General features: G+C 29.1%; 1 long non-coding RNA gene across 1 annotated transcript; it reads left to right on the forward strand.

The window, feature by feature from the left end:
• Window positions 1-7,626: 7,626 nt before the first annotated feature.
• On the forward strand, window positions 7,627-20,691 carry LOC127278929 (uncharacterized). The gene is made up of 3 exons (XR_007842564.1): window positions 7,627-7,747; window positions 19,797-19,985; window positions 20,149-20,691. It is a non-coding gene; the product is annotated as an uncharacterized LOC127278929 (long non-coding RNA).
• The last annotated feature ends 878 nt before the right edge of the window (window positions 20,692-21,569 follow it).

Here is a 21,569-nt window from a genome sequence, read left to right on the forward strand (position 1 = left end):
GAAGCCAGATTTAAAAATTTTTCAAAATTCAAAATGGCGGATCCAATATGGCGGACAATTTTTTTTAAATTGATCATATACGCTCGAAACTGGTTACTCAGGGGTTTTCGGGGTCGCTGATTACGAATCCGATGTCAGTTTTTCAAAATTCAAAATGGCGGATCCAATATAGCGGACAATTTTGTTAAAATTGATCAAATTGATCACAGACACCCACATACACAAAAGCGCCATTTTGAATTATAAAAATCCCAAGTCATATTCATAAACAGCGACATCAAAAACACCGTAGTAACAAGTTTCAAGCAAATCCGATAAATTTTTCATTTTGTCATCCGCCATTTTGAATTTTGAAAGTCCAACGTCATATTCGTAATCAGAGATCTCAAAAACCCCCGAATAACAAGTTTTAAGCAAATCCGATCAATTCTTCATTTTGTCATCCGCCATATTGGATCCGCGATTTTGAATTTTGAAAATCTAACGTCATATTCGTAATTAGCGCCCCCAAAAACCCACGAGTTACAAGTTTCAAGAAAATCCGATCAATTTTTTATTTTGTCATCCGCAATATTGGATCCGCCATTTTGAATTTTGAAAATCTAACGTCATATTCGTAATCAGCGCCCCCAAAAACCCACGACTTACAAGTTTCAAGGAAATCCGATCAATTTTTCATTTTGTCATCCACCATATTGGATCCTCCATTTTGAATTTTAAAAATCTTATACCAAATTCGTAATCTGCGACCCCGAAAACATTATAGACATTATTGTTAGGTTATTTCCTATTGTTGTTTAGTCACAATTACATTTATTGTAAAAAAACGCTATTTTTAAACTTTATTTGTTTATATCATTTATTTTATTTATAAAAAACTCTTTTTTAATGTAGTTATATTGTAATAGATATTCTAAAATACATTTTAAATACATTTTGTTACTGAAACGTGTAAAATAGTGGCTGAAGTATTCAAAAAAGTGCAAGGAAAAAGGTGACACTCAGGAGTTGTACTATGCCGCAAAGGGTTAAATGGAGAAGTCAAAAATTCTAATATCTATTTGATCAAATTTCCAAAGTTTTAATTATCATAAGATCGAAACTTTTTAATCATACATATGTGAATTTACTTTCTATGTTTTATTTAGACATAGTGCTGGTTTTCAATAAGTCGTGCTCGAAGCAGAAAGATTTTTAAATTCAAACGCCATTAATTTACACAATTATCACAAGGAGCGCTAGTGTTGATAGAAAACCAATCTCATTACTCTTGTGAGAAAGTTGGCACACTTTATGTTAGAACGTTTTATAGAGATTGAACTTCTTATTACTACTTCGTGGTTGGATTGTACGTTATTCTAAATTCAACTTAAAGGGTGAAGGGGATTTTTTAGTTAAATTGGTAACGAATAATTACATTAGTCGTAGGGCTCCAAAGTTTTAAGAGTCTTGAGTGAGTGATTCTCGTTAAATATATACCTAACGTAATTTACGAAATTCACCAAATAAAAATTATTGTTACACAATAAAACCGTAGGCGATGCCTACGGTGTTCTAAAAGGAATACAAGGTTCAGCGACCCCGAAAATTCACGAGTAGAGAGTTTCAAGCGAATCCGAAACATTTTGTTAAAAAAAGTCCGCCATATTGGATCCGCCATTCTGAATTTCGAAAAACTGAGTTCGAGTTTTTTTTTATTTGGCCCCACTGTCTAACAGGGCTTTTCACTAAAGGACATCCAAAAAGCAAGATGTAAGGGAAAAAGACTTAAAAAATAGATACAAACAATTTAAGGGGGGAAACCACATTAGAGAGTTCAAAAAATCGAATTTTTTTTTCATAAATAGTCAGCTTATATATTCAAAAGTATGCTGAAAAAGTTTTTAGAACGAAATTCGATGTCCTTTCTGTACTACAGGCAATGAATAAAGCATGCTCCAAGTAGCGAAGCAGGTTGGCAACGGTGTCACTGATGAAGACCCATTGTGATTTTATGATTTGACTTATGAAGAAGAGAAACGACTAATGTATGGTGTAGGAATAGCAGATTAAAATGTAAGCATATTAAATGGTTTTTTTCTTATCATAATTTTCAATTTATAGATACTTCTTGTCAAACGCTTTTTTACGAAACGGGATTTTTGAAATTGCTGTGCAAGACAGCTCAAAAATTTATTGCCCGATTTCAAAAAAAAATTGAAAATTGTTCGTTATTAAATTTATTATTAAGTAAACCGCTTTTCAATCAAAAAGACAGATAAATATATGTGCAACATAATGTCATTCTTGCATTTCATTTAAAATATTTTATACTATTCAAAAAAATTCTGAAAACCGGCTAAAAACAGCATTCTAATGTAATTTGCCTCCTTCACCCTAAAAAAAGTAATCTTGATTCTAGCGAATTTCTCTTAATTTGATGCATATTTTCCTCTTATATATTGTATCAAAAGTAATAGTCTTCACTAGAGAGGATTTTCCTCTCGCATATAATTTGACAATTATGGTTATAAACTGATAAAGAAAAGCTATTATCATGCACTAAATTAAATATATTTAATTAAATATTAAATATAAATTATGATTTATAGTTAATTACTTACATTAATTAATAGATTTGTTTATTTATTTAACTTTAATTCAATGTTTTTGAAATCAGAACCTCAAAAAAAATTGTTTTGTTTTATTATTAGTCACCAAAGAATAAAAATATTCTACATTCAAGTGGACTACTTTTGTTTTAAGAGGAAAAATTGAGAGGATATTAGAAGAGGATTTTTCCTCTAAATATGAGATTACTTTTTTCAGAGTGTTCAGTAAAGATGTTTACGGTGCAAGAGAAAAATATCCCAATGTTAGCGCCGCCAGGAGTGAGAAATCCCTTGACGACAGTGCTGTAGTATTGGACACCTTGGGTACTGGCGAAAGGAGTAAGTGGTTTAAGGAGGACTGGAAGTACACCGAGCCTTCTCAATCGTTGCGGAAACAATTAACCACGAATCGAAGAGTTGAGAAAATAGGAGATAGAAATGTTGGCAAAAATTGATATCAAGGTCCAGAAAATGCTGAAGTCTTTTAACGTTCAGAAGAACGTCAATCGTTCAATTAAAAATGGGTTGAAAATCCTTTAGGATATTGTAGAGAAGACAAGAAAGAAGCACAAAGCCAAGAAAAGGATCCCTGGCAGCACAGATATGGCGAAGAGTCAGAAGAAGGAGGAAACACCTTTAGAGCAAAGGGACATAAGGGCAGCGAAGGCTCCAGAGTTAAAATACCTTGTTCATAAAAAGAAGACGACAAGAAGTTCGACGATGGTCATCCGAGTCGGTCAAGGATGTTCGTATGCTACTTTTTTAGGTAAGGTTCGAAAAGTGGTCAACCTGGATATCTGCCACACAAGGGTGGTGGCTGCTAAAGCTACGAAAAGAGGAGATCTCCTGATCAAAATCGGTGCTTGCCCCAACAAGAAAGCCTTTACCGAGAAAGTTTCTAAAAGCACTGAAAGTTGTGAGTAAGGTTAAATCGAAGGATTAAAGGGTGACACTGGAGATCCTTAAAATTCTTGTCCTCGCTAATTTATGCTCACTCCTGTTGGGGTGTTATCGGGACCAAGATGACTGTAACTAACTGCTTCGACATTTCATTAGGTACCCTCTTCTTTCACTCTAGACGTCGTCAATCTTGTAGGGAAAAAAAAGACATCAGGAGGAATTCTATGTCGTAAAAGGCGTTTTTCCATCCCCGCAGTACCTTGTGGTCAAAGTATCTAGATAACACAGTCCACGTAACATCTGGAATTATAGTCCTTATCAGTTTTTTAACGGACCCGGGCATCCCCTTTTATCCTTTAATGACATAGGCAAAACATGAGTTTCATGCCTTGGATTGCCATGTAGCGGAAACAGACACCGTGTAATCCTTAGATAAAACACTTGATAAGCCAGGAAACAGGAAGCTGACGTTCCTAGGACCCAACAGTCGTGGGATAAAGCTCGCAGTTGAAATCACTAACCCAGAAGAGGCGGATAGGCTGGAGGAATTGGAACGCATAAAAAATGGCTTTATGTGTTGCCCAATTAAGAAAAAAGTTAGCGGTGTCACCAATGAATCGGTTACTGACGTCTAGGTAGCGTCCGGAGGCAGGGTAAGACCGTTGTGGTTTCAGACTGCGGTCTGACACTTCGGTGTGGGAGCGGATGTTCCACGTGGTCCCCGTTGGAAGTGCAGAATTCTTGTCCTCGCTAACTCACGCCCACTCCTGTTGGGGTGTTATCGGGTCCAAGATGAATGTTACTAACCGTTCCGCTATTTCATTTCGCCGTTTTGGTCGTTAAGGACCTTACAACGGAAATTTTTCCCTCCTCTTTCCCCATGGTGCATCGGTAGCGAGGCGGCTTGCCAAATCGCCGCCGTTTCAACATGCCGGTAGTTCTTTCGTTATAGGGGGTAGATATGCTTATTTTAAGATCGGGAGTTATAGTCCTTAAGGACCCAGGCATCCCAGTCGGCCGTGAGCACGACGATAAGCGCAATTCTGACGTCTAGGTAGAGACTGCAAAGAGGAGTACAGATCAGCAGCGTACTTTAGATTCGGAGAACCCGATCATAAGTTTGCAGACTGTAAGAAGAATGTAAGTCAGAGGATGATGCGAAGTCTTTAGTTCAACCCTTGAGAAACCTAAAAATACTCTTGTAAGGACATAGAATAATTAGGTCAGAAAGATTTGCAATGACATGGCTGTGTAATCAAGAAAAATTGTTATGATCATTTTTTCTGTAATTTATTTTATTTTAAAAGAACTAAAATCTGTTTAAAATCCAGAGAAAGTCTTACAATATGTAATAATTAAGATGAAAGGTGGTTAATGCAGTGAGTGAAGAGTGAAAGGAAAGTCTGGAAAAATCAGCGCTCCTGGCCAACTTTACAACTTCTGTTATATACCTCAGGGTACATTGTCTATACGTGAAATGAATAATTTAATTTTTTAATTAACTTACATTTTCTCGAACAGCTAGATTCCTGAATACTCCGCGACCCGAAGTTTTCCCTCCTCAAAGATCTTTCTTCCGAACACAAGTTTCCTAAACAAAAAATTTAGTTTATTAAACATAATATATAAGATTAAATATTAATTTGCTTCTTTTTTGGTATAATCTTTATTAGAATTTGGTTTTAGTAAACTTTCATCGTAATCATCTTTTGTTTACTGGTTTGTTATTTTTCACAATTACTCAATAAGAAAAGAGAACAAATCGAAAGTGATATTTTCCAACAACAAAATGAATATTTTTAATTGCGTTGAAAAGCAAAAAGTTCCTACACTTTGTACTATGTCTCCAAACGTTGATCGAATGTAGTGGTTAAATTGCTCTACCTCTTCCTCGTCCTGTTTTACAAACGACATAGTTTACTTTGAAGTACTTTACACAGCTGACAGTAATGCTCCTGGTGTATAGCTTTGTTACATCTTCGAAAGGCAAAAATGCCAAAGCTCACATCATGTGCATTTAAATGTTCAAGATTTCTAGAACTCTCAGAGAAAACATACACAGAGAAAACTAACAAAGTTAAGACGACTAATTAGAGGGAGGTAGATATGATGAATAGCATTTACCTTGAATCATTTAAACAATTTACAGGATGTCAATGTGAAAGTTAGAATTAATTATCAACTACAAACTAGGGAAAGTTGCTCACAATAGTGTGCAAAATCAAATTTAAAATAAGATTAATAATTAATATCCATCATTCAAGGGCAAAATCACACAAATATACACAGAAAAAACTTGGACTCATTTTTGTTGCAACTCATTTTCTTTTGGGTATCGAAATGAATATGGGACAAACTTCATGTTATTCAAAATGATATTGGCTGGAATTTCAGATTTCTAAGTTGGCATCATAAGCAGAGTAATTTTGTATTTCAATTATTGTTTCTAATATTTCAACAACACCAGAAAGATTATTTTGACCAGTACGAATATTTAGAAGTTTTTAAATAAAAATTATTTATTATTATTTACGTAGATAATAATTAATTTCATAAGTTTTTAAATTTACCGCTATTATTTAAGTTGGCAGTACCGTTCCTGTTGTCAAAACACATGTTTTCATTTTTCTAACCTAAAAACATATTTCCTTTATTATTTTATTACGCGATTACAAGCAATTTTTAATCAAATATATTAAGTCTAGCGTGTTATTTACTTCTTTGTAATTATTATATTTCATGTTTTTGTGCAAAATTATTCGTTATTTCACAATATTTTTCCATTTTTCTTTTTCTCAAAATGAAACTTGCCTGTTTCATTTTGATACTTTTACCTTAGAACTCGAAATGAAACAACCAGTTTCATTTTTGTTGCGAATCAAATTGAGTATAGAATCTATACTCAATTTGAATTCAGGTTTTTTCTGTGTAAATATGCTTTCACCTTTGTCAGAAACAGGTATTCTTTAATAAAGAGAAAAACTTTTTTTCCCCTCTGTCATTGCAAAAGTTTTATACTGTAAAGAATCTCCTTCTCGAGTTACAGTTAAAGAAAAAAAAACATTAGAACATTTGAAAATTAAATCTCCTTAAAGTGTATGATATTTAAAAAGTAAATAAATAAAAGAAATAGAGATCTAGAATTTTCAAAAATTAGGTCAAGAAACTAACTGGCGATTTGTCGACGCTTGTTCTTATTATTTCTGTATAGTATAATATTACATTTCTTGAAGTTTAAACTAAAGACAAGTTGCATTGTATAAATACGAAAGAGAATTAAACCAAACTTTTATTTCAGGAAAGTATTCTTTTATCAATTTTATATATAATTTATAAAGAAAATATTTTTAACAATTTTATAAAAATTTCGATTTAACAGAATGTTTCAAGGAGTAAAATAAGCTATCGTTTATTAAAATTAAATAAAAATTGCGATTTTTGTCTCAGTTAAAAGAAAAAAATTAAAATGTTAAAAAAATTATTCTTTTATGCAAGATTTTGATCCAACATATTTTTTTCTTATAAATGTATAGCTGTATGTTCTAAAATTGATTAAAATTAATTTTTATTGAATTCAGTAGAAAAAATGAAATATAATTTTTTTAAAAATTAATTTCATTTTTAAATTATAACTATTGAATCACAATTGTGCAAAATTTAACCAATGGTAAATTAATCAACATTCAATATTTGAAGATTTAACTTCCATAGTATTGATGTAATTTTGCATGAATCCTAATATATAGGATGCACCAAAGCTGCTGACATTTGTCAATATTAGACCCACAATTACTAAATTCAACAAAGCATTTGGAAAATTTATATGTATCTGTACACGTGCTGTTATTTACAGTTTAAAATACCAGCAATTTATTATTTTCCAAGTTTTCGTTTTTAAAAATATTTCTATTTTTTTATAAATTAAATTATTATTTGAAATATTTCTTATAGTGATGAAAATATATATATTTCTATCTAGAAAATATGATAAAAGAGAAAAAAATAAAAACATCAAATAATTCAATTTTGGATTTATGAAATATCATGGCTCCCTCCATTCTTCCTGCCTCTTTCTTAAATTGAGTATATAAAAAATACGCTTTTGTGTAAGAAATGACGAGTCAATAGAGAGAGAGTCGAAATTGGATAGCTGAAAATAAAGCAGTTGACGATCACAAATGTTCGAGGCGACGTGTACATAAGGTCAAAGGTAACAGCTGTGATCAAACGGAAAGTAATCGGCTCGTAAAACTTTAGTAAGTTTTAGATATAAAGACAAATTTATTTTCTATTATCTCATTAATATTTATGTCGAGTTTTTTGTTACTGATATTAATTTAGTAATACAATTTACTATATAATAAAATGAAAAATATTTTTTTATTAAAAGTACCTAATAATACAAATTTTTAAATAAATTAAAAATTATTGAAATATCCTATCTTAAAAACAAGACGTGTAATTGCCTAACTTCAAGCGTAGACACCTATCCTTATTGGTAGAATTCATAATTATGATTGGTCAAAACTGACGACATAATTTCATCAGATACTTGCAGCTAACTTTAAGTGTAGACACCTTTCCTTATTGGTTAATTTTCATATTTTTCTTAACTTTAATTGATTAATTTTTCCGAGATGAAAATAAAATTTATTATTTTTTAAAAAGTAAAGATTTTGCATAAATCATTAATTAATTTTTAATTAATTTTTTCTTTAAGACGTGTACTTTCGCCATTGTTTGTTTTTATCATGTTGTTTCGATTACAGATTCCATAGGTTATATAATCACGAAAGTCTAAAGAGAAATAAATTTATACAACATATGCATAAATTATATTTTTTGAAGGTCATTTGTATTTAAATAACATTATTTTTAATTGAAACATTTGTAGAAATATGAAGGTGCATAAATAGAATAAACATGAGAGAGGATGAGCCTGCACATTTGGTGACGGTAGGCACATGTTTGCACTGCTGAAAAAGTTGTGTATTTTTGTGTCAGTTTGTAATTCATTGTAAGTGATTACAGTGTTTTCAGTATTTATAATAATTTTTTTGTGGTGAGAAAAAATGGAGAATTCAGTTTGTAATTATTTGTTAGTGATTACAGTGTTTTCAGTATTCATGATTTTGTATATTTAAATTCATTTGTTGATGAAAATAATGGAGAAAGAAAACCGTAAATATTTCCAGTAAAAAGAAAATGTGTTATACAATGTTATGTACAATATATACTTATATATATATATATATATTACAAAAAGATATCGCCGCCCCCTCCGCCGCCGCTGTTTCAAGAATTCTTGACCTAGGAGGGGGGAGTCCCCCCTTCTCAATTTTTAGGTTATGTTCGTTTCAAGGCTCTGAATTTAGCCGCAAGTCCCCCTCCCTCCTTTCATTTCCCCTTCTCCGTCAAAAATGACCTAAATTTTGAGGTTATGTTCGTTTCAAAACTCTGAATATAGCCGCAAGTCCCATCCCCTCCCCCGCCAGAAATGACCTAAATTTTGAGGTTATGTTCGTTTCAAGGCTCTGAATATAGCCGCAAGTCCCCCCTCCCTCCTCTCATTTCCCCTCCTCCGCAAAAATTGACCTAAATTTTGAGGTTATGTTTGTTTTAAGACCCTAATAAAGCAGTAAGTCCTTCCCCCTTCCCTCATCTCTCTCTGTATTTCCCGCCAAAAATAGGGGGGTTGGCGCGCAAAGCGCGCAGGAGGGCGTAGCCTCTCTAGTATATATATGAGAGATTCTTTTTCAATCGCCCCAGCCCAAAAAGTCAATGTTCTGGGATTGGCTTCATACTTTGGTAAATTGTTGTCCTATATGATAGTAATAAATCCCTAAAATATAAATTAATTAAAAAAATATTTGTAGAAAGTAGAGGGGGTTGAAGTTTTGACGTTAAGGGTAACATTGTCATTTTCAAATCCGTATAACTATGACAAAAGTTAATGGATTTTAATTTATCTATAATGAATTTTATTGCATTTTTCACGTATTTTTTTTTTTTTTTTTTATTTTCATTGGAAAGCTGAGGTTTTTTCCCATGAGCTATGTAAATATGAAAATGGGACAACAATAATTTTGTGAGTAACAGAATATTAAAGTAGGCGGTGCCGATAAGGGGTGTACCTGGAGATCATCTTTGAGGATTTAGATAGGCACCGCCTAATTTAATATTATGTTTCTCACAAAATTATTGTTGTCCCATTTTCATATTTACATAGCTCATGGGAAAAAACCTCAGCTTTCCAATGAAAATAAAAAAAAAACAAAAAAAAATTCCCGAAGGGGTGAAAATCGAAAAATAAGGGTTGATTTTGAAAAAAAGGGGTTAAAATTTTTTTTTTAAATTTCGTGTACAATTTTGAAAAGTACGTGAAAAATGCAATAAAATTCATTATAGATAAATTAAAATCCATTAACTTTTGTCATAGTTATACGGATTTGAAAATGACAATGTTACCCTTAACGTCAAAACTTCAACCCCCTCTACTTTCTACAAATATTTTTTTAATTAGTTTATATTTTAGGGATTTATTACTATCATATAGGACAACAATTTACTAAAGTATGAAGCCAATCCCAGAACATTGACTTTTTGGGCTGGGGCGATTGAAAAAGAATCTCTCATATATATATTTAAGTCAAAATGAGAGAATGAGGCCTTCATTACGTTTGTTGTCAGTTTAATTACACAATAATTATTCATTTGGAAGAAGCGCGATTTTCTTCCTACGACTTTTAAATATTTTTGTTACCAATTTCTTAGTCTGAAATGTTTACATATATATATATATATATATATATACCTAAAATAATTATACAAAAACAAACAGAAATCTCTTTCTCTTTATTTCTCCCTTCAAGTGTAATAATTTAATTAAAAATAAAAGCAGATTACTAATGTTATTTAAAAAGTTTTCTTTACTGTTTCATTTCTAAGAATAAAAATGCATTTCAAAATTGTTTAAAAAAGTAATTATCCGGAATTCTTATTTTTATAATTATAGTATTCATTTTGAAATTATAATGATAAATATAGTTGAGTTTAATGTTAAATTGGTGTGAAAATCAAGTAATGAAACTTTTTTCTTTTTAAAAATTTTTCAGACGTTTCTTCTCATATGATTGCAAAACATTAAACGCTTTTTTTTATAGAAACAACATTTTCCAAGTTTGTGTGCATCATAACTCCCATAATTTTTAACAGATTGACTTTAACATGGAGCTTTTTTGTTGTTCATTTAATACTGCTTGGAAGTACGTAATTCAGAAAAACTTTGGATTCTTGTTTCAGCTCATGTCGTTCAGCCACAATCATGCCCACCAATAACAGCGAGGCAAGGAACGACAGTTTTTGAGCCCTTTATAGACCAGGCACAAAAAAATTCTAAAATAAAAATCATTATTTTATAAATTAGAAATCTGAATAAATTTAAAGTAAAAACCGTTTTTCGATTGCTTTATTCTCTTTATGTTAAAAAAATTCACAAAATAACGGCTAAGTTTGCTCCCCCTTAATTGAAATAAAGAAAAGTATCTAAATTGCGAAATACCTCGGAAAACTCATATAATTTAATGAAAAATTAATCAATTTAGAAATTAAAAAGGCATAAAAACTATAAAATAATAATTTTATTATGTCTTCTCATTACAAAATTATTATTAATTTAATTATTTAACTTACTTGTATTTGCTATTAATTATAAATGAAATAATTACATATGTAAAAATAAATTAGATTATGCAACAAAAATAACTTTCCAGAAAATAAAATTTACGTGAGAAAAATATAAAATAATAAATCTGTATAAAAACATACACATATATATATATATCTAAATATCTTGCGTACAAAAGATATACGAAAGATTGTAAAAAAAATTCACTGAAAATATTCTTGTGAATGCAAAATTCCTATATATATATATATATATATAATTCTATACATACCAATATATATATATATATATATATATATATATATATATATATATAAAATATCGTGCATTAAAATTTATGACCGTACAGGATTTTATGTGCAATAGCTCACCTCGTGCGTAAAACTAACATAAAATGTAACAACCGCGAGTCACGTTTCAATCTTATAACTAAAGAACTCAGCTTTCATCCAAGAAAAAATATCCCTTTTCACAAGCAGCATATCTATTCAATCATAATAAAAGATGAAATTCAAAAGATCCTTTTTTTCTAAATATATATCTACATTCAAGTATAAGCGAATAAAACAAATTATTGTAACAATATCTACAAATGTTTGCCAATTGATTTGAAAATTTGTTAAATACAAAAAAATTATCAATATTTTCATTTCATATCTGTATTCTTATATTTTTTATTTTATTAAAAACAAAAACTTTTCTGAAAGAAAAAATAAATCCTTGGCATCTTACTTTAGAATCATTCAATGCTTTTTATTCTTATTTAAATTCAGTGTATGTATTTTTTTTTTATTCTAAAAATAAAAATACTGCGAACTGGGGTAATTTTAAAATGAAGAACGCAATTTTTTTCTTTAACAAAAATTGATATTTCATTAAAAAGAAATATTTGAAATTATATTCAGTCACGTTGTGAAGCTCCTTCTAAAGGTATCATTTAAGTTTTACTATGCAACAAATTTCTTTGTCAAAGTTATTTAAACTTTTGTTATTTAACCTATATTGTTTAAATTTTTATTAATAATTTATATTTCATATTTAAATTAACTTTGAAACATGTTTTTTTTTAATTTTATGACTATATGGTCAAAAATTCTCTCTTAAATTGTAATTATGTAATTTTATTTTAAATCAGGCAAGTTTAACATGGTCGGAGTTGAAAATTAATTTTTTCGCCTAATTATTGTTTTTATAAGTTTTTTAAATGGCATGGTTTTTTTTGCTGAAATTATTTTACGAAGTTATACCGAATTTAATTTTTTAAGCCCAAATTTTCGTTGACCATAAAATTAAGAAACAAATCTTTTTTTATAACATTTTGATTAATTTAGATATTTCATTTTTTCTTTTTGGACCTGAAAGAGCTTTCACTCCTACTTAAAAATTTCGTAGAATATTGTCAACAGTTGAAATATGCAAAATGTTTCAATCTTCATCATTGGCAATTGTGAAAGACGTTTTCCTAATTGCAATTAGCTTAGTTACATAAAATCATCAAGGTGAAAGAACTATCAACACTCAAATTCGTAGACACGGCAGCTGGAGTGACCAGGGAGAACGTTTATCGCTTATCTGAAAGTAGTAAAAGACAACTAAGGAGCTGTTGCACTCTGATCTACGATCATAAATCAGATAGGGACCATTCATAGAAATCTTCATCTAGATTAATAATTTAATAATAATGATAAGTAAATAATAATTATTTGTGTAATAAATAAATCAATTTAAAAAAAATGATGACATAAATATATGTCATTGAATAGAATGAGTTTTCTCTTAATTTTTTCTCACCAAAAAAAATTATCATGAATACTGAAAACACTGTAACCTAAGAAGCACGTAATATATCCTCAATATCAAGGTAATCTTACACGTGAGATTCGTAATATAACGGTGTAATATTACAGTAATCTTACAGTGATCTTAAAATGTCCGCCTCAAGGTAATATTACCGGGAATATTACTGTAATATTAACGGTAATATTACAGTAATATTAACGGTAATATTACAGACTAATTTGAGTTATTCATAAAGCATAAAATACCTAAATATATTATAAGTCCATTTGGCTTGTTGGTAAAACTCTGGACTCGTGTGCTTTGAGTTCAGGGTTCGATTCCCTGGATGGGTAGATTTTTTTTCGTAAAGAAATGTTCCCATAATATTACTGTAATATTACCTTAATATTACGGTATAATATTACTGCAATATTACCTTAATATTAGCGCGTAATATTACAGTAACATTACCGGTAATATTACCTTGAGGCGGACATTTTAAGATCACTATAAGATTACTGTAATATTACAACGTTATATTACGAATCTTACATGTAATATTACCTTAATATTGAGGTTATATTACGTGCTTCTTGGGAATAACTAACAAATAATTACAAACTGAATTCTCCATTTTTTCTCACCACAAAAAAATTATTATAAATACTGAAAACACTGTAATCACTTACAATGAATAACAAACTGACACAAAAATACACAACTTTTTCAGCAGTGCAAACATGTGCCTACCGTCACCAAATGTGCAGGCTCATCCTCTCTCATGTTTATTCTATTTATGCACCTTCATATTTCTACAAATGTTTCAATTAAAAATAATGTTATTTAAATACAAATGACCTTCAAAAAATATAATTTATGCATATGTTGTATAAATTTATTTCTCTTTAGACTTTCGTGATTATATAACCTGGAATCTGTAATCGAAACAACATGATAAAAACAAACAATGGCGAAAGCACACCTTAAAGAAAAGATTTAAATGAAAGTAGCTACCCAATCTTGAAGAAAGCGTATCGCATCAATTTATAAGTTTATTTATATTTTTAATGAATTCACATCTTTATTTGTAAAATATTATTATTTCAAAAAAATGCACGGAGAGAAATTGACAGTGATGGCGACTGTCGCGCCATTTCTGGTGACTATACCGTTTAATAGATATTCGACGAACTAATTTAACAGTCGGATTTACTAAACAGCCGTTTTGTTGCTGTGACATATTAACTGTAGAGTACCCGAGGCGAAATTTGAATCCTCTTTAGCTTCCCCTAGAACCTAAATAGTCCCTCTTTACGATCTTGTAGACCCCCGTAGGCCCTCCTTTGAATTCTAACGTGGAAGAAAGGTAAATTTGCGACTGGTTGAGGAAGCTAAAGAGGGTCTAGTTCGATTAAAAAAGTACAAAAAAATGCAAAAAAAAGTCTTTTAATTATTTTGATTAAAGCAAAATGAATTTTTTCTTCACACAATATTTCTTTAATTACCCTTTAAAAACTGGAATTAACATATTTTGAAGCGTTTTAAAAAAATTAATAGAATTAGAGCAATTTCAAAATTTTCAATATTTTAATCAATTTTTAGACCCTACTTTAAATCCAAACGTGGAAGAAAGGGAAATTTGCGAATAGTTGAGGAAGCTAAAGAGGGTCTGTTTAACTCTACTTTACTCCTTGTAAATTAGGGCTTAAATTTCGTCTCGGGTAGCACCAACTGTTAAAATTGTCAAAAAGTTAAAATGGCCGCCTTTGTTGTGAATATGCTAAACATAACCTCCCTGGCGGATCTCGAAATCGGAATGTACGCTGAATTCGTTGTACATTCGTTACACATTGGTTAAACATTTTGTTGGAGTGAAAATTGTGTAGAAACTGAGTGGAAACTGTGGAAAAGTGTAATTGAATTGATTAATAAAAGTATTTAGTGATAGATTTGTGCTGTATTTGTGATAAATTAACGTGTTATTATTAAATAAATAAAGTTTAAAGTGTAAAATGTTCGCGTAAGTGAGTTTGACAGGCTAGGGAATTTTCTAGTGACATCCAAATTGATAGTCGATAAAGAAGTTGAGCCGCCGACTTTGCACGGTAGGTGGCCCTGTTGAAAATTCCTATGTGAGAACACATATGGGATCTCATCCAGGATCTCTTGTGAGTTCTTATGTGGGTTCCCATACAGGTTCACACATAAGATCCTGTATGAAAAGGTTCCTTAATTCATACATAGAATTAATGATTAAACGCAAACCTGAGAAATAAATAAATCTAACGCATGGGGGGAATCGAACCTACGACCTACGGACTATGAGTCTAACGCTTTACCAACTACGCTACGCACGCTACTTCAAAACGAATGCTAACTTCTTGATGCTATTTTAACTTGAAAAATACCTAACAAAGAAAAGTGCTTAACATCATTTAGTTAAAGTTAAGATATTAAATTATATTTTCCAATCAAATGCAATTTATAAAATATAATTAATTATATGCTTTATGATTATTATCATGAATCATCTCAGGTGAATTTTCAAAAAAAGTGTAAATATATTTTTATTAAAAACACGTTTTTCGTTGTTCTGAATCATTGGAAACATTAATTTTTTGGTGATAAAAAAATATTTGATTTTTGGACTTAGAAAATTTTGCTAATCGATCATGAGGGCGATCCATGCGGGGCCCCTACGGTGCCCCTCATGGATTCGCCATATGGATCAGCCCTCATGGGCCCCCGCCGGGGGCCCCGAACTCTTGAGGGCAAGATCGTGGCTTTTTCCACACGGGAAATAATAATAAAATAAAGAAAGATAGAAAAAGTTTTCTTAATTAAAATTATAATTAAATTTAATTAATTTAATTTAATTAAAAAACAACAATTTGCATCGATTTCTAAAAATTTAATTTAATTTGTGAAATTCGAATTATATTGTGGAAATAAGTAAATTTGAAGAATCTCAGTATATATCGTATTTATTTATTAATTACACTTTTTTCTAATTATAATTAAAAAAAATGTTAATATAAATAAAATTAATAATTTATTAGATAAAGGAAGTTTAATAATGTATTTTAATTAATTTAATAAATTGTTTTTCATGGATAATAAAAAATAGTTATTTGATAAAGTTTTTTGAAGACTTAAGATTTAAATTGAATATTATAGAAATCAAAATTTAAAGATTTTTAAAAATAATTAATTAATTATTATTATATTAATTAATATAAACATTAATAATATCATATTAATTAATTAATTATTATTATCTTTTAAATATAATCAACTCACTTGTGTCAAACTGTCACTAAAATATAAGTGTCCGCCATTTTCATAACATATTAAATAATAAATTTTTATCAATTTAATTTGATCTTCATAAATATTTTCCATTTAAGAAGAAAAACTCGATAACTTAATTTTTCCTTGTAGTTTCTACAAATCTTTCAGAAATGTGACCATTTGTCTTGGTATGACAAACAGAAAGACTGTCCAAGTATTAAAAAGCTCCCATTACCCCACCTTCCCCTATCTGATGAAAGTACGTCGTCAGTTTTGATCAATCATAATTCTGAATTCTATCAATAAGGATAGGTGTCTACACTTGAAGTTAGGCAATTACACGTATCGTTTATAAAATAGGAGGATTTCATATCTCCATGACAGTATATTTCCATCAAGACTTCATGGTTTTTTTTTATTTTAGAAATAATTATCACCCGTTAATGGATCCTTCCACTTCAATGGTGGAATTAAAATTTAGTTTAGTTAAATGTAAAAACAAGAAATCGCTGAGAGTGAATGGCATACTAAATGCATTTTTTTAAAGAGATGCCTGGTTCGTTTGTTGTCGCTTTAAATGGAATTTGAGAGTAAAAGAAAGAATTCCAAGTAGTTGGATGGATAATCTTGTATCTATGCTGCATAAGAAGAATGATAGGAATGATCCGAATAATTAAAGAGAAATTACTTTATTGAATTTGAATATTATCACAAAAATATTCTATATTCTATGAATGCACGAAAAGGATGTTCAAAATTTGAGTAAATGATCAAAAATTGATTTTGACCCACACAAAGATAAGCAGATAAGAAGGCTCAAGATTCAGCAGTTGTACAATTTTTTCAATTTAATTACGAAGAAAAATGATTTAGCTGTAGCAGCAAATATGCATTAGCTAATTGTGCTAACGATATTTAGCTGATACAGCAAGCTAACTTTTTTTCTCAGTGAACTCTAGTTTTTAGATTTAATAAATTATATAAAAATATATATCATATAAAATCATTGCGTTTTTTATCGATTTCAAGAAAGCATTCCAATCAAGTTGTTCATTATGAACAAAGCTTTTAAAAATGGAAATGATCACGAAAATTGTTTTTACACTCAAGAGTCTGTATGACTCAGCTAGAATGTCGATCAAAACACAATATGCTTTAACATCTTCGGTGAAGGTTTCTGAGGGCGTGATGAAAATAAAAGTCCTGAGCTTTTTGCAATTTTTAATTAAATTAAATTTTTCATTCATAGTATACAATTTCTTCAACTTGTGATACAATCTAAGGATCTAATAAAATTTGTATAAATATCTAAAATTTATATCACATTGTTATGTTTTAGGTTCAAATTAAGATCAAGAAACTTCAAAAAATCTTAATCAGATTATGACCCTAATATTACACTACTAAAATTGTATTACATTTTGGTTAAGAAGATTTTTTTTTAAATTCAACAAATGATTTTTTATTGATTAATTTTGATTATTTTGTGACCCTAATGTTCTATTTGTATTTAGTTGTCATCTTTTATTCTTTGTAAATTTTAAAAATATATTACTGACCATTTTTTAATTAATATTTGTTTTGTGTTATTGACATTTATTAATTTTTCCCTTTATCTGTTTTTAACCCTTCCCTATCAATTTCGATTTTTCATTTAATTTTTCTTTTATCTTTTCTATTTTTACTGAAAATGATTGTTTAATTAAAAGTTTCTTTAATTCTTTTTTTCAACTTTTAAAAATAAAAATTACAAGGTAAAAGTAAAAAAAAGTATATTTAAAACGACGGTTTAATTAGTTTTTTGTCATTAAAAATATAAGCTTAAATTTTAATATTGATCTAACATAAATTTTAGATTCTTATACAATTTTTCTCGATCATGTCACAAGATATTGTACAAAAAGTGAAAAATTACTGAATTTCTTTCCATACACTGAAAAAAAAATTTATTTGATTCAAATACCGGTGTATTTGGTTATTATCAAATAAATATTTACTTGAATCAAATATTTTTTATTTGAAGCAAATATATAGTATTTGAATCAAATATTTCAGTATTTAAAGCAAATAACATTTATTTTATTCAAATAAGAAATATTTGATTCAAGTAAATATTTATTTGATAATAACCAAATACACCGGTATTTGAATCAAATAAATTTTTTTTTCAGTGTACTTATCAGATTATATAGTCTCCATGAAAGATCAATAAATGTTTGTCTATTGGTAGTTAGAACAGAGAATTTTATTAGTTTTTTTTTAACTCTCTAGCTTATATTTTAACAGAGTTTAGATGATTAAATGGTAGGTGTGTTTTCATATAAATCTCACGCTAACTGTATCGAAAATTTCTGACTCGTAGTATAAATTAAAAGATAAAATTTGTTCAATACAAATTTTTTTTCTACAGTTAAATAATAATTTTCAATTTCTGAATTGCCTAATGTTTAAAAAATTTCCTTTCACTTTAATTTAATATTTTATTAATCTTTTTCAGTTGTAAAAAAATTGTTTTATGTAAAACTATGATTCGAATATTTTATTCTACAAAGATTTTTACATTTACTTCAATAATTTATTATTAGAACAAAAGTTTTTAATAATAAGCAAAGACAAAGAGATTTTACAAAAAAAATATAAATTTATATAAAATAATTTACAAATATTATTTTTAAACATTCGTCTTTGAAAATTAATTACAAAAGAAATAAGAAAATTGTAATCTTTTATTTCACAAAGAAAATAAATTTGAAAAGCAAAGTAGCTTGAAAGAACTGACACTGACTTAACTTTATTGGAGAGAATATAAAGCAAAGCTAGTTTGAAATTGAGCGTGGAAAAATGGTGGGAATCCTTGTACACTGGAGAAGGAAGCTTGAAGTAATATATTTGGTAGCTTTCATCGACAAGGTACAATGAGAAATGTACAGACTACTTTACTGTTTTAAGAGTTAAAACCGTAAAGAAATTTTTCGATAAAATTTTTTTTTTTAATTATAACTAATTTCTAAATTTAAGATACTGGCATGTACTTCAATTAAATTTTTCTTAATTCTTTAATATATTAAAATTCTTTTAAATTAACAAAATTTTATTACATAGAAAAATAAAGTTAAAATAAAACTCAATAGATATATTAATTTAATTTTTCTCAATTTTCAGATAAATAAATTTACAATATGTTACTACACATGGAGAAAAAGGATTGTTACACTAACAATCGTATTGTCAATATAGAACTAACAAATCTGATTTGTTGTTGCAACAAATTTTTTTCTGCATCTAACAATTCGATATTATTGTGATAACAGTAACATTATTGAATAAACAAACAATTTGTTATCACGACAAATCAGATTTATTAGTTCTATATTAACAATCCGATTATTAGATTTATCAATAATATTTCTCTTTCTCCTTGCACATACTTATATGTGACAAAGACATTTGGTTTGCTTTTTTTTGAGATTAAAGTTATCTTAAAAAATATATAATATTATTCACTGTAAGAAACAAAATTTATAAAAAAAAATTTCTGTTTTTAAAAGTGCGAACACAAACATGGAGTTTCCGGATCAAACGATAACAATTTCCCGTAAGCCGGAGATGAATGAGCTGTAAGGATCTTAAATAAAATATCCTTTGGTCGTATCAAACTACCCAATTGAGGCCGAGGAACTGCAAAAATCGATTCCTTCGAAGTGCCTTTATCACATTTATACGTTCCTCAAATAAAGGTAATTTTTCATAAAATCCTGAAGTGATGTAATAAAAATTTAATGGAATGTAAAATTCAAGAATAAAATAGTAAAGAAAGAAAGTATGAATCATGCATTTTCAAAAGTATATACGTGCATAGAAGTTTATTGGCGTGCAGTATACAATACATTTTGTTTATAGGGGAGACCGAGGAGGAAAGTAACAGAGGAGGAAAGTAACAAAGCTTATAACTTTTAAACAAATTATCGGATAGACATGGTTCAAACATATTTTTAGTCGGCACTGTTCCCCCTTCCTCCTCCATAGTGTGTCCGAGCCTGACAGGAAAGGTTAGGTCTGATTCCGGTGTGACGTGCAGAAAAAACGTCAAAAGTAAGTTTTCGTTCAAATTTTCAAAGTCTCGTATTTCTTTAATTTTATTGTTTTTCAAAATGTGCCTTTCGTTATTTTGTAGCCTTATTATCTGTCTTTAAGTTGTGCTTAAACAAACAATTTAACATTTGTGTAGTTTTAACTTTTTTGTTGACATACAAGAAAAAAGCGACCGAGGAGGAAAGTAACACGCTACTTTTCTCCTGTTGTCGATATTGTCCATGTTTTAACTAATGATTGAAGCAAATCGTATTTAATTTTACGATTAACAGAGATTTATTTAAGAAAAACCTGTGATCTAGGTAAGCATAAAATATCTTTAAGAAAAAAAATGAGCTAAATTCATAAAATGTTCGAAATATGTCCCAAATATGTGCCAAATAAGTATAAAGTGTACTTAAACTTTTATGTGTTCCTAATAAAAATATTTCTAATTAATAATAGTCATTAGTCTAAAGAATTTTACATAATTTTATACTGTTACTTTCCTCCTAGGAGCTTGTTACTTTCCTCCTCGGGGGTGAGGAGGAAAGTAACAGATAAAGAGCTTGCGTAAAAGTTATACTGTGAACTGTCAATTTATTATAAATGTTTAATTCAAATTTTATTTAAAAGGTGAATGTCCAAGCTTTCATTTAATATATTGGACAAATTTATCCGACAAATATTTTTAATGTTAGCATAAAAAAACTGATTTTTGTTACTTTCCTCCTCGGTCTCCCCTATATTGTAACGCGTCATTTTGTCGTGTACAAATGACTTAAAAATAATAAATTTTGTAAATAAACAAAATCAGGGTGGAAATCCAACCATAATGGCTGTAAAATGTTATGAATTTTAAAAATTGTTTTCTTATGACCCACATAGCACCTAAAATTCCCTGAAACTTTACAGAACCTCACACGGCGATGTTGGGAAACTTCAGTGGCAAGGTTCATACAAGTTTGTGTCGATGTTTAAATGTCCACATGAAAAGAATATTTACACGAGACTTTGAGGAAATATTACACTATAAATATTCCCGTAATGTTCAGTCAATGTTGTGGCAATATTGACATTAAATTTTCGCCTAGTTATAAAAATTTCGTTTACTATAATATAATATGTATAAGTGAATATTGACACAACATTGACAGAACATTGCACGTGAATATTTCGTGTAAATATTCTTTTCATGTGGACATTTAAACATCGACAAAAACTTGTATGAACTTGTAAGCCACTGAAGT

The sequence above is a fragment of the Leptopilina boulardi genome, unplaced genomic scaffold (genome assembly GCF_019393585.1).
Source record: "Leptopilina boulardi isolate dan_hultmark-lab unplaced genomic scaffold, ZJU_Lbou_2.1 LbouV2_213, whole genome shotgun sequence".
NCBI classification, from domain to species: Eukaryota; Metazoa; Arthropoda; class Insecta; order Hymenoptera; family Figitidae; genus Leptopilina; species Leptopilina boulardi.